This window comes from Adiantum capillus-veneris, unplaced genomic scaffold (genome assembly GCF_014529385.1).
Source record: "Adiantum capillus-veneris isolate H3 unplaced genomic scaffold, ASM1452938v2 Hic_scaffold_843, whole genome shotgun sequence".
NCBI lineage: Eukaryota > Viridiplantae > Streptophyta > Polypodiopsida > Polypodiales > Pteridaceae > Adiantum > Adiantum capillus-veneris.
The window spans coordinates 1-11829 of NW_028221822.1; the positions used below are offsets into that span (position 1 = coordinate 1).

The 11829-nt window shown below is 42.0% G+C and overlaps 1 pseudogene; it reads right to left on the reverse strand.

Moving 5' to 3' along the window:
- Positions 1-9222: 9222 nt before the first annotated feature.
- LOC147416536 (COP9 signalosome complex subunit 5a pseudogene) lies at positions 9223-10302 on the reverse strand (annotated as a pseudogene).
- Between the last annotated feature and the right edge of the window lie 1527 nt (positions 10303-11829).

Sequence of the window (11829 nt, forward strand, 5' to 3'; positions counted from 1 at the left end):
TCTCAAATAGGTACTCTCTCTATGCTCATTAGGAACTTTTTCTTAATGAAATGCTCACTATGTTATCAATTTCCGCTACACACAAGTTACTAGTGCATTGAATGTTACACATAGGCAACCTCTATGATTGAGAGGAGAGCCAGCTTCAAGGCCTTCTGTTGTGTCATGCTCTCTGTGTCAAAGTCAACGTGGCAACTTGGGGAGTTAGCAAAGAAGGCACATATATATACACGTGAGTGAGAGTCAAAGCATTGTGTCCCAAGGCACTTCTTTGTGTTCCAAGCTTCAAAGCTCAAGGCACTTGATTTGCTACAGCACACGAGATAAAGAAGGAGAAGGAGCGGAATGAAGCTCTCGATTCTTGCCTGAGAGAGAGAGAGAGAGAGAGAGAGAGAAGTGGGGAAAATAAGGGTTGTTACCATTCAAAAATAATGTTTTTTTTAATATTTGACTTCCCAAGTGTTTACAGAGCTTCTTCACTCTCCAAATAGCTATGTCCCAGACACAGATTTTTTGCCAACCCGCTCATGCTTCCACCCTTCCATCGCCACTCTCCTGCTCCAAAGTATTTGAAGTCCTCACTTTCCCTCCTTCCCACCCCATTACCCTTTGATAGAGCCACATACATTGTGACCATCTAAGCACCTCCACTATCCTGCTATGCAACCCTTGTGTCTTCAATTATATGACGGCTTCTTGAGCATCCACTACCAAACCTACAACCAGTAGACCCGAGTGAGTTTCATGGGCAAGGCTACCACCATTGAGTGCACCATTACTCAAACAGTACATAGGTTCTCATGACAAAGAGTGCTTTATCAAGTATACATGTCAAACTAAGGGAATGCCAAGTACAACATTTTTTTCAACAACCCTTGGCTAACAATATCATCGTGAATTCTTTTGCCCATATTAGCATCTTGAATAATCCCACATGCCTTCAAGATATAAGCATACATGCTGGGTTGCATTTATACGTCCGTATAACAAAAATTATACGTATAAAACGTCATTATACGATGTATTTCTGAATAATACCCGAATACCCGTATGAAACAATTTTCGATCGAGATATTTTGCGATCGAAAACTTTTTCGAACGAAAAATATCTCAATCGAAAACGCCTATATATATATAACTGTCGCCGTATTCGATCGAAAACCATTCTGGAGCTTTTGGGAGTTAGCAGAGCTTGGAGCTTTTGAGAGATTAGCAGATAGCGACAACCCCTTCAGTTTACAGCGGTTTTCAGGTATATTTTTTTATTTTCAGTAAATACTAACTTTTTTTTTGTGTTGTGTCAGACTTGTATGGTGCAGTAGTTTCGACTCTCACCACAAAGTTGGCTTGCAAGTCATAGGCCACTTTATGGTGTGTAGCCATATGGCTCACTCCAGAAGTGTGTAGAATATAGTCTCCTTTCTCGTGGTGTGTAGTCATATGACTCACTCCAGGGAAGGCTTAGGGTAAATTTAGATTCTCAATCGTATGGTGTAATAGTATACATCTCACCATAGAGATGAGTTAGGATTAGAAGTCGACTCGTGGAGTGTAGTAGACATGATGCTACACCTCTCACTTCAGAGTGGCCTATAAAATTTACAATCTTAAATTAAGTCATTGTTGATTATTCTACATAGAAGCACAAAGATTAACGTTCGTCATTTTAAGAGTGCAGAGATGCATACTTTATGTCCTCTTCATCTCAATGTGACTTTCGTTATTTTTGTGCTTCTATTTCTGTAGTAACATTATTGTTCATCAGCAGATGACTTAATGTTACTCTGAACGTAGATATATACAACAATTGATTTACATTTGAGATTGTTGAGCTGTTTGCTGATGGTTGTGTTGTGCGTTCCACACACTCCATTAGAAATAGCTTATAAAATTTACAATTTTAGATTAAGTTTTTCTATCATATGTGTTACAGAGAAACACGGACGTTACCACTCGTTATATTAAGAGTGAAGAGATGCATATTTTCATGCCCTCTTCATCTTAATGTGACATACTGGTTACTCGTGTGTTTTATATTCCAAAGGAACATCATTTTTCATCATTAAATGACTTAGAGTTGTTTTGGACGTAAACACATACGATAGGTAATTTACATCTGCAATTGTTAATTTATACGCTGATAGTTGTGTTGTGAGTTCCACACACTTTATCAGGGATTAGATTGATAAAAACTATCAATCTATTTTACAACAGCATCCAGGACTTGTGCTGAGAATATCTCACACTAACTGGGCAGTTCACATGTCCAATCCTTTAGATGTGATTTCTTTCATCATCTCACACTTCTCCACATAGCAGGGTCCAGTTCTTGTGCTGAGATATGTGATATGTGGTGGGCACGAGGAGTCACTCCAGAGCTCGGAGTCAGAGTGCCATGGTCTCTATGATAGGGGACAAGATTGCCATGAGTTGAGTTCTGAGTTGGAGGTGGCAGAGGTTGCCAGGGTTGCATCAACGTTCGGTGTCCTCATGTACGAGATGCTGATCTCGAGGCCCGACATAGCAGCTGCAGTGGGAGCATTTGCAGCAGGGTTGATTAGTTGTTCGATGACTGATCTCGGCATAGAGCATAGGGGAGGTTTACAGGTATTGGACCGATACTTGCAGGAGTGCATGAGCTCTTGTAGACTATTTGCACAGCTTGGAGCTAGCTCTGTGTGGCTTCCACAGCAGCGGGATGTTTGTCTATCAGTAGAGCCGGATGCACTAGCTCATCGAGAGTCAGTGGGCATAGGTTGAGAGAATATCTGACCTTCTATTAGTTGTACACTACTAGATCTTGCTTAAAGGCACATTGGCCTTTAAGTGGGAGGTTGTTGGGGTTAAGGCCTATGTGCCTTGACCGGTCGCCCAGGTCATGGGCGCCCGCCCACTGTTACCCTATACTTATAGTGAGTATAATGTATAGGGGGAGCTGCCACTTCACAATCTCCCCACCCACATCGTGTGTGTGTCTCCTTCTCTCTCTCTCACTCTCCGTCTGTGAGGCACGACTTGAGCAGTCACACAGAGAGGTGACAGAGTCAGACATGCATGCTTTGCTAGTGACTGAGCAAAGCAGAGAGTCAGTTGTGCGAGATACTTCTATGCACGATAGACAAGTAGAGCGGTCTTGCTCTAGTGAGTCACGACAGGAGGACGTTGTGCAAGAGTCTATGCATACGGAGTTAGAGCATGAGAGCTCTAGTGAGTCACAACAGATTGAGTGGTCATGTTTGCAGTGGATGATTGCAAAGGAGGCTGAGACGTCAGCGATTATGCAATCATTCCTTTCTATGCTCGACAGTGAGCATGGGGATATAGTTGTGCAGGATATGTCTTCCAGCAGACACCTAGAGCAGCCGGTTTGCTATGAGGTTGCACGACAGGTTGATGCGTCTTTTGCGGACAGTCAGGAGATGCATGTGGCTGACACGCCTCGTCAGTCAGAGATGCCTATTGCTAGGGATAAATATGTTGATGCATACTCCGTAGAGCTAGCAAGACCCGCTAGCATTGCATCGGCATTCGGTGGTCTCATGTATGAGATGCTGATCTTGAGACCGGATATCGCAGCTGCAGTGGGAGCATTTGCAGTTGGGGTTGTCAGTCGTTTGTTGACTGATGATGGCATAGTGCACGAGGGAGATATGCAGGTATTGCGTACATACTTGCAGTACGTGTGCGGTACGTCTGGTGGTGTATGGACTTACACGGGAGCAGGACAGCCGGATGCACACGATCACAGCCAGCCAGTGGGCATCGGTTGAGAGCGGTTTTCTCTCACCTTTTGTAGTCTTTAGACTAGGTTCGCTTGCTTAAAGGCACAGTCGCCTTTAAGTGGGAGGTTGTTGGGGTATAGGCGTCTGTGCCTTGCCCGGCCGCCCAGAGTTTGGGCGCCCACTGACTTGTATACCTTATACATAGCATAAGTGTATAGGGGGCTGCTCACTCTTTGAGTCTCCCCACCCACATCGTGTGTGTATCTCCTTCTCTCTCTCTCACTCTCCGTATGTGGTGCTCCCCGATCCCCTTCACAGATATGGCAGTCACGAAGCTAGCAAAACATCAACGAAAGTTCGTTTCCGAAATGATTGTGAGACACTTTCATTACATGTCAAAGGCAAAGATTAGGCGTTGTTTAAACCCAGTCGCTTCGGAGCATTTTTATCAGCTTACAGAGACTCTGACCAAGTCTGTGTTTGAGCAACTCCAGGCAGAGTTTGCACCAGCTATTTTTGACATAGCCCTCATGACATCGGGTGCTTTAGTAAACATGGTCAAACAAACCATTGGACAGATCATGAGGACCTTTCAGGAACTGAAAAATCCTGCAATTACTTTCTTGCCAAACATAGCTGAGCGCATACATCTTGTGCAACAGCTTTATACAGAGTTCAAGAGCAAGAAAAAGTTAGAAAGAGCAACAAAGCGTGTAAGAGTGGAAGCCAGCTCTTACAAAGCTGCTATTGAACCATAAATCCTTCTTAGAACAGAGCCCGTAGCGTCATCCGTTGTTGCATTAGACCTCTCTCAGCTACCACCTATTTTACACCTTTTACCCGACATAGCCGTCTTCAATATCCAAGCTCCACAGCTGGGAGAGGGAAGATGAGCACATGTGAAGCATGTGGGTGTCACACATCTCGCTTTCAAAGATCAAGTGTATGCTATAAAAGTGTTCAAAGTACACTTACATGGATCCACCATGGAGCAATAAGTCAAAGACGAAGCAACAATTTTGGATATTTCACATCGTGGTATTATCTATCCTCTTGCCATGGTGTGCCACGTGGAGCGACCTATGCTCATTTCACGATTTTGGAATGGCGGCCATGTGGAGCAATGGATAAAAGAATGCATTGCAGACGGCAGCCAGCCTGTCATTTGCGATTACGTACTCACTGCAGGAACAGTAGAGCTATTCCAGGAGAATATTTTGCAGATCAGCAATGCTCTCCTTCAAACTCTGAAGTATATACATACACATAACTACCTCCACAATGATCTACACTCTCGCAATATGATGCTGCATTTTGGCAAAAAAGGTGTTTACGTCGGCATTGTGGATTGGGGTTCGTGCACCAAAACAAATACGACAGCCGGTTTTCCTCCTCTACGCGATATGCAGATAGAAACAAAAAAACAATATGAGAGAGATTATCCATGGGCAGCCCTCGAATGTATATCTAGTAATTCTCCCTCCTGGACCAAAGCTATGGATATTTATTCAATGTGTCATACATGTAAATGCATTTTGAAGTGCTTACCAGATCCCCAAGAACAAAGCAAGAGACATTTTTTGAGTAATGTACTTGCCCATCTCAAAAAATGTCTCTTGCTTTGTTCTTGGGGGTCCGGTAAGCACTTCAAAATGCGTTTACATGTATGACACATATAATAAATATCCATAGCTTTGGTCCAGGAGGGAGGATTACTAGATATACATTCGGGGGCTACCCATGGATAATCTCTCTCATATTGTTTTCTAGTTTCTATCTGCATATCGCATGGAGGAGGAAAACCGACTGTCGTATTTCTTTTGGTGCATGAACCCCAATCCACAATGCCAGCGTAAACACCTTTTTCGTCAAAATGCAGCATCATATTGTGAGAGTGTAGATCATTGTGGAGGTAGTTATGCGTATGTATATACTTCATAGTTTGAAGAAGAGCATTGATGATCTGCAAAATATTCTCCTGGAATAGCTCTATTGTTCCTGCAGGTGAGTATGTAATCGCGAATGACAGGTTGGCTGTCGTCTACAGTGCATTCTTTTTTCCATTGCTCCACATGGCCGCCATTCCAAAATCGTGAAATGAGCATAGGTCGCTCCACGTGGCACACCATGGCAAGAGGGTAGATAATACCACGATGTAAAATATCCAAAATTATTGCTTCGTCTTTGACATGTTGCTCCATGGTGGACCCATGTAAGTGTACTTTGAACACTTTTGCAGCATACACTTGATCTTTGAAAGCGAGATGTGTGACACCCACACGCTTCACATGTGCCCATCTTCCCTCTCCCAGCTGTGGAGCTTGGATATTGAAGACGACTGTGTCGGGTAAAAGACGTGAAATAGGTGGTAGCTGAGAGAGGTCTAATGCAGCAACGGATGACGCTGCAGGCTTTGTTCTAAGAAGGATTTCTGTTTCAACAGTAGCTTCGGAAGAGCTACCTTCCACTCTTGCATGCTTTGCTGCTCTTTCTAACTTTTCTTTGCTCTTGAACTCTGTATAAAGCTATTGCACAAGATGTATGCGCTCAGCTATGTTTGGCGAGGAAGTAATTGCAAGATTTTTCAGTTCCTGAAAGGTCCTCATGATCTGCCTAATGGTTTGTTTGACCATGTTTACTAAAGCACCTGATGTCATGAGGGCTATGTCAAAAATAGCTGGTGCAAACTCTGCCTGGAGCTGCTCAAACACGGATTTGATCAGAGTCTCTGTAAGCTGATAAAAATGCTCCGAAGCGACAGGGTTTAAACAACGCCTAATCTTTGCCTCTAACATGTAATGAAAGTGTTTCACAATCACTTCGAAGACGAACTTTCATTGATGTTTCGTTAGCTTCGTGTCTGCCATATCTGTATGACAAAATTATAAATTAAGAATCTTACGATAAGATTGTACACCATAGTTATTATATAATGAGTGTTAACCTTATATATATTAAATGATGATATAAATTTATTAAACAATATGAAATTATTACAAATTAAAGAAAAAATCTTATGATTATAAACCACATTGTGCGAATCGACCATGAAAATTAAATTAGAAAGAGAGAGAGAGAGAGAGAGAGAGAGAGAGAGAGAGAGAGAGGCCAGGAGTGTGAGATGCTCTCAACACAAGAACTGGACCCTGCTATATGCAGAAGTATGAGATGATGAAAAAAAAATCACATCTAAAGGATTGAAAAATCGTACATGTGAACAGCTCAGCTAGTGTGAGATATTCTCAGCACAAATCTTGGATGCTGTTGTAAAATAGATTGATAGTTTTTATCAATCTAATCCCTGATAAAGTGTGTGGAGCTCACAACACAACTATCAGCGGATAAATTAACAATTGCAGATGTAAGTTACCTATCGTATGTGTTTACGTCCAAAACAACACCAAGTCATTTAATGATGAAAAATGATATTCCTTTGGAATATGAAACACACGAGTAACCAATATGTCACATTAAGATGAAGAGGGCATGAAAATATGCATCTCTTCACTCTTAATATAAGGAGTGGTAACGCTTGTGTTTCTATGTAACACATATGATAGAAAAACTTAATCTAAAATTGTAAATTTTATAAACTATTTCTAATGGAGTGTGTAGAATGCACAACATAACCATCAGCAAACAGCTCAACAATCTCAAATGTAAGTCAATTGTTGTATATATCTACGTTCAAAGTAACACCAAGTCATCTGCTGATGAACAATAATGTTACTACATAAATAGAAGCACAAAAATAACGAAAGTCACATTAAGATGAAGAGGGTATAAAGTATGCATCTCTGCACTGTTAAAATGACGAACGTTAATCTTAATGCTTCTATGTAGAATAATCAACAATGACTTAATTTAAAATTGTAAATTTTATAAGACACTCTAAAGTGAGAGGTGTAGCATCATGCCTACTACCCTCCACGAGTCGACCTCTAATCGTAACTCATCTCTATGGTGAGAGGTATACTACTACACCATACGAGTGAGAATCTAAATTTACTATAAGCCTTCCCTAGAGTGAGTCATATAACTACACACCACGGGAAAGGAGACTACACTTCTGGAGTGAGCCATATGGTTACACACCACGAAGTGGCCTACGACCTACAAGCCAACTTTGTGGTGAGAGTCGAAACTACTACACCTCACAAGTCTGGCACAACACAAAAAAAAAGTTAGTATTTACTAAAAATTAAAAAATATACTGAAAACCGCTGTAAATTGAAGGGGTTGTCGCTATCTACTAATATCTCAAAAGCTCCAAGCTCTGCTAACTCCCAAAAGCTCTAGAATGGTTTTCGATCGAATACGACGACATTTGTATATATATATAGGCGTTTTCGATTGAGATATTTTTCATTCGAAAAAGTTTTCGATCGAAAAATATCTGGATCGAAAACTGTTTTATACGGGTATTCGAGTATTATTCAAAAATACGACGTATAATGATGTTTTATACGTATAATTTTTGTTATACGAGCGTATAAATGCAACGTAGATCAAGATACAAGCCTACATTATTGCATTTGAAGAGATACCCTCTCTCGCATAATGCCACATGCCTTCAAGACACAAGCATACATAATTGCTTTTGGAGAGCTACCCTCTTTGCATCTGGTGAAAACAGCCAAGAGCTTGTTTCCTAGCCCTACCTCTGTGCTGCAATTAGTGATGACATTCCGAAATGACATGAAGCTCCTCAATCACTTTTTGTGCTTTATGAAGTACACCACATTTGCCATACATGTCGACCAAGGCAATGCCAAGCATGACCTTTTTTGTCAACATCCCTCGACTAACAATATCATCATGAACTATTTTGCCCATACCAACATCTTGCATGAAGTCAGATGCCTTCAAGCTACATGTGTAGGTGATTGCATTTGGAGAGATGCCCTCTCTTTGCATCTACTGAAAATAACCTAGAGCTTCCTGGCCTACCCTTGTTGGGCATAACCCACAATCAATGCACTCCAAGAGACAAAATTCTGGCTAGAAGCTCGTCAAGGATTTGTTGTGCTCAAACAAGTACACCACACTTGACATACATGCTGACTAACATGACGGCTAAGTATGTGTTATTTTTAAGTAACCCACAACTATCTCCACTACCTACTATTGGACGTCTTGCTCTGATTCCCTTCTACTTGATCTAGTGTTTGTGTCAGCATGCAATTTTTAAGCTCTATGTCACTTTTAAGTCATTACCAAATATTGTCGTGCCTAAGTCTGCACTTGTTCAACCTTGCTCCATGGACTGGATCAACGACACGTCCACCACGTCTCCCTCTCTCTCTCTCTCAAAAATATTCATTGACATGCCACCCAAAATCCTTTACAAAAGGTTGCCTACGTACCTACATTACCAAAATTACACATTCAAAGAAAGAAAATGCATGTGACATGTGTTCATAAGAAGACATATCCAATGCACTCAATGCATTACTTCCTACGAAAACATGTTCTAGCCAGTGAACCTTCACATCAAATTTAGAAACCAAGACCTGAGCTCGACCACCTTCTGGAATAGCTTCAAACATGTGGTTAGTTCTTGACTCAAGGAAGGGATGTAACACCTATAATCATAAGAGAGCAATTGGCTACATGCTTGGTCATTTTGCAGCACCCGCCATATACCATGTACAAGCAAGAAAGGGGTGATTCACAGAGTTGCAAGGGCAGTAATTTTGTATTCAGTAACTGTAGAACTCCTCAAGTTTGTTCCAACTTGGAAAATTATTCCGCCTGGTGATGGCCCCATGGTCTACTCCACGAAAAGGCGCTATTGTTGCATTAGTGCAACTTGGCCAGCGACATAATCCCGATTCCCCAAAAGAGGAGAGGATGCAAGAGGAGAGGAGAGGATGCATTGGACACCAAAATCTTCAATCTTGTTGACAGGGATGGTTTGACACACAGAGGGTGAAATATATAATCCTTTGGATAAGTGTGAAATGCTCTGATTTCAACTTTTCCAGCAGACATTGTTCATATAAGATCAATGACAACTGCCAAGAAAGGTTCCAAGTATTTCTGATTTTGCAGGTTTGTATTTACATCAATGCCAGAAATCCAGCAACCATAACCAAGGTGAGAATGGTACCAGTCCACTACGTTCTCAAGCCGCCCTACCCTCTTATTAGTTTGAGCATGTTCCACCATATATTCATATGAGCATTAATACGAGTTTCGGTACCTTCGACAGGAAGAACAAATGCATCCATGACGATGATAGTGTCACCTTCAGTCTTGCCCTGCATCATGCCTATCACCTTGATCGTCCCACCTGATTGTGCATGCAAGACCATCTTGAGCCTCAGGACAAGGGCTGAAATTCACACATTCTTGAAGTGCTTGGGCTCTCGCAACGTACCATGGCTTCTGTTGTTGAATCAGCGCTTGCCCTGCCTCATCATAAATATACATGGAGTCTGACTTTGCACCTCCTTCCAGAGACACTATGTTGTTCTCGATCTCCTAAGTTTGACGCGCTGCTACCACAGATGTGGAAGCAGCAGCCATCTCGAGCTTCTCTCACATGCACAAATGCAAGCTACGTTCCTCGTTTAATATTCTCTCTCTCTCTCTCTCTCTCTCTCTCTCTCTCTCCTTGGGTGTGCTTTTCCAGAATTAGCTCACAACCATAGCTTTTTCTTTGTCAGTTGCCTCCTTACCCCAATGTAGTTATATTGTACTTTTACATCTTTCTCGCATGTTCCCCTTAGCCTATAAAACGCATGCATACATCTTATCTTATATCTTATATCTATATTAAGGCTGGGTTCACAAGAGGGCGGCGGAAATAGCAAAGAAAAAGACCCTTTTCCAGGTGGAAGAGCTTCATTTCCAACTCTTCCGCCATCCATCAGTTCACACGGGAGGTGGAAATAGAGAACCAACATATCTTCCGCCGCACCATGCATTCACACAAGGTGGCGGAAGAGAAATTTGATTAACATAAAAACCTTTAGAAAAAACACATATAGAGAAGCTACATTGAAGATGTATTAAAGGAATCTCATGAGATACAAGCTGAAAGAGGACATAAACATAATAAGCATGCCAGTTCTACAATGAAAGGTTTCGTTGCAAAGCTCTACGTAGAAGAGGAAGAAGCTAATGATGATGATGCTTCCATTGATGATGAATCCATCTCTGCCAAGGCATCATTGCCAAAGAATTCTTGTACATTGGCCCTTGCATGCTCTCTATACATTGTCCTAGCGAGATTGTCTCGCCGCTCTGAACCTGAACCAAAGTCATAACCTTCATCGCCTCCTTGAGCACGTTCCATTGCGTCCTCTGTTTGTATTGGCCTAGTAGCACATAGCTCCCTCAAGGAGCAGGCAGCTGTTCTCCGATCCTCTTCCCTTCGAACCATAAGTGCCAAGTCTGCTTCAGCTTCTCGTACCCATTCCATGTCAAAACTTTCTCCGTGGCAAATGCAAATGTTGTGGAGCACAAGGCAAGCAACAACAACATCTGGCACATATTTTAGATTCATGTCACATCTTTTCAGCAATATACGAAACCTTGCCTTCAACATGCCAAAGGCTCTCTCAACTGGCATCCTAGTGCTTGATTGGATGAAATTCCAATAGTACTTTGCATGTGACAATCCTTCTTTGCATCCTTTGAAGGGCACTAGCATATAAGGCCGTGCTGGGTAAGCGCAATCGCCCACCAAACAATAATTGCCCAAGTCACCTTTTGTACATCGTTGCCCTAGCTCGCTTCTAGTGAAGTTTAAGGAGTCATGGACTGACCCAGCCCACCCCACATCATAATTCCATATTGAACAATTTGGGGCCACGGTTAACTGTAGCAGGATTGAATCAAACCCTTTGCGATTGAAGTAATCTACATGGTTGTCCCTTGGAGCAATTATGGGAATGTGAGAACCATCTATGGCACCAACTACAAAGGGAATGTGTCGTATTGCCTCAAACTCACTTGCCAGTGTGGCAAAACGTGAGTTTGAAGGCCATCTAATATAGAGATCCCTAAGGCCTGATGTCACAATTGCCCTAGAAAATTCATGGACAATTTTACACACTGTGCTTTTAGCACACCCATGGAGATCACCTAAGGGATCAAG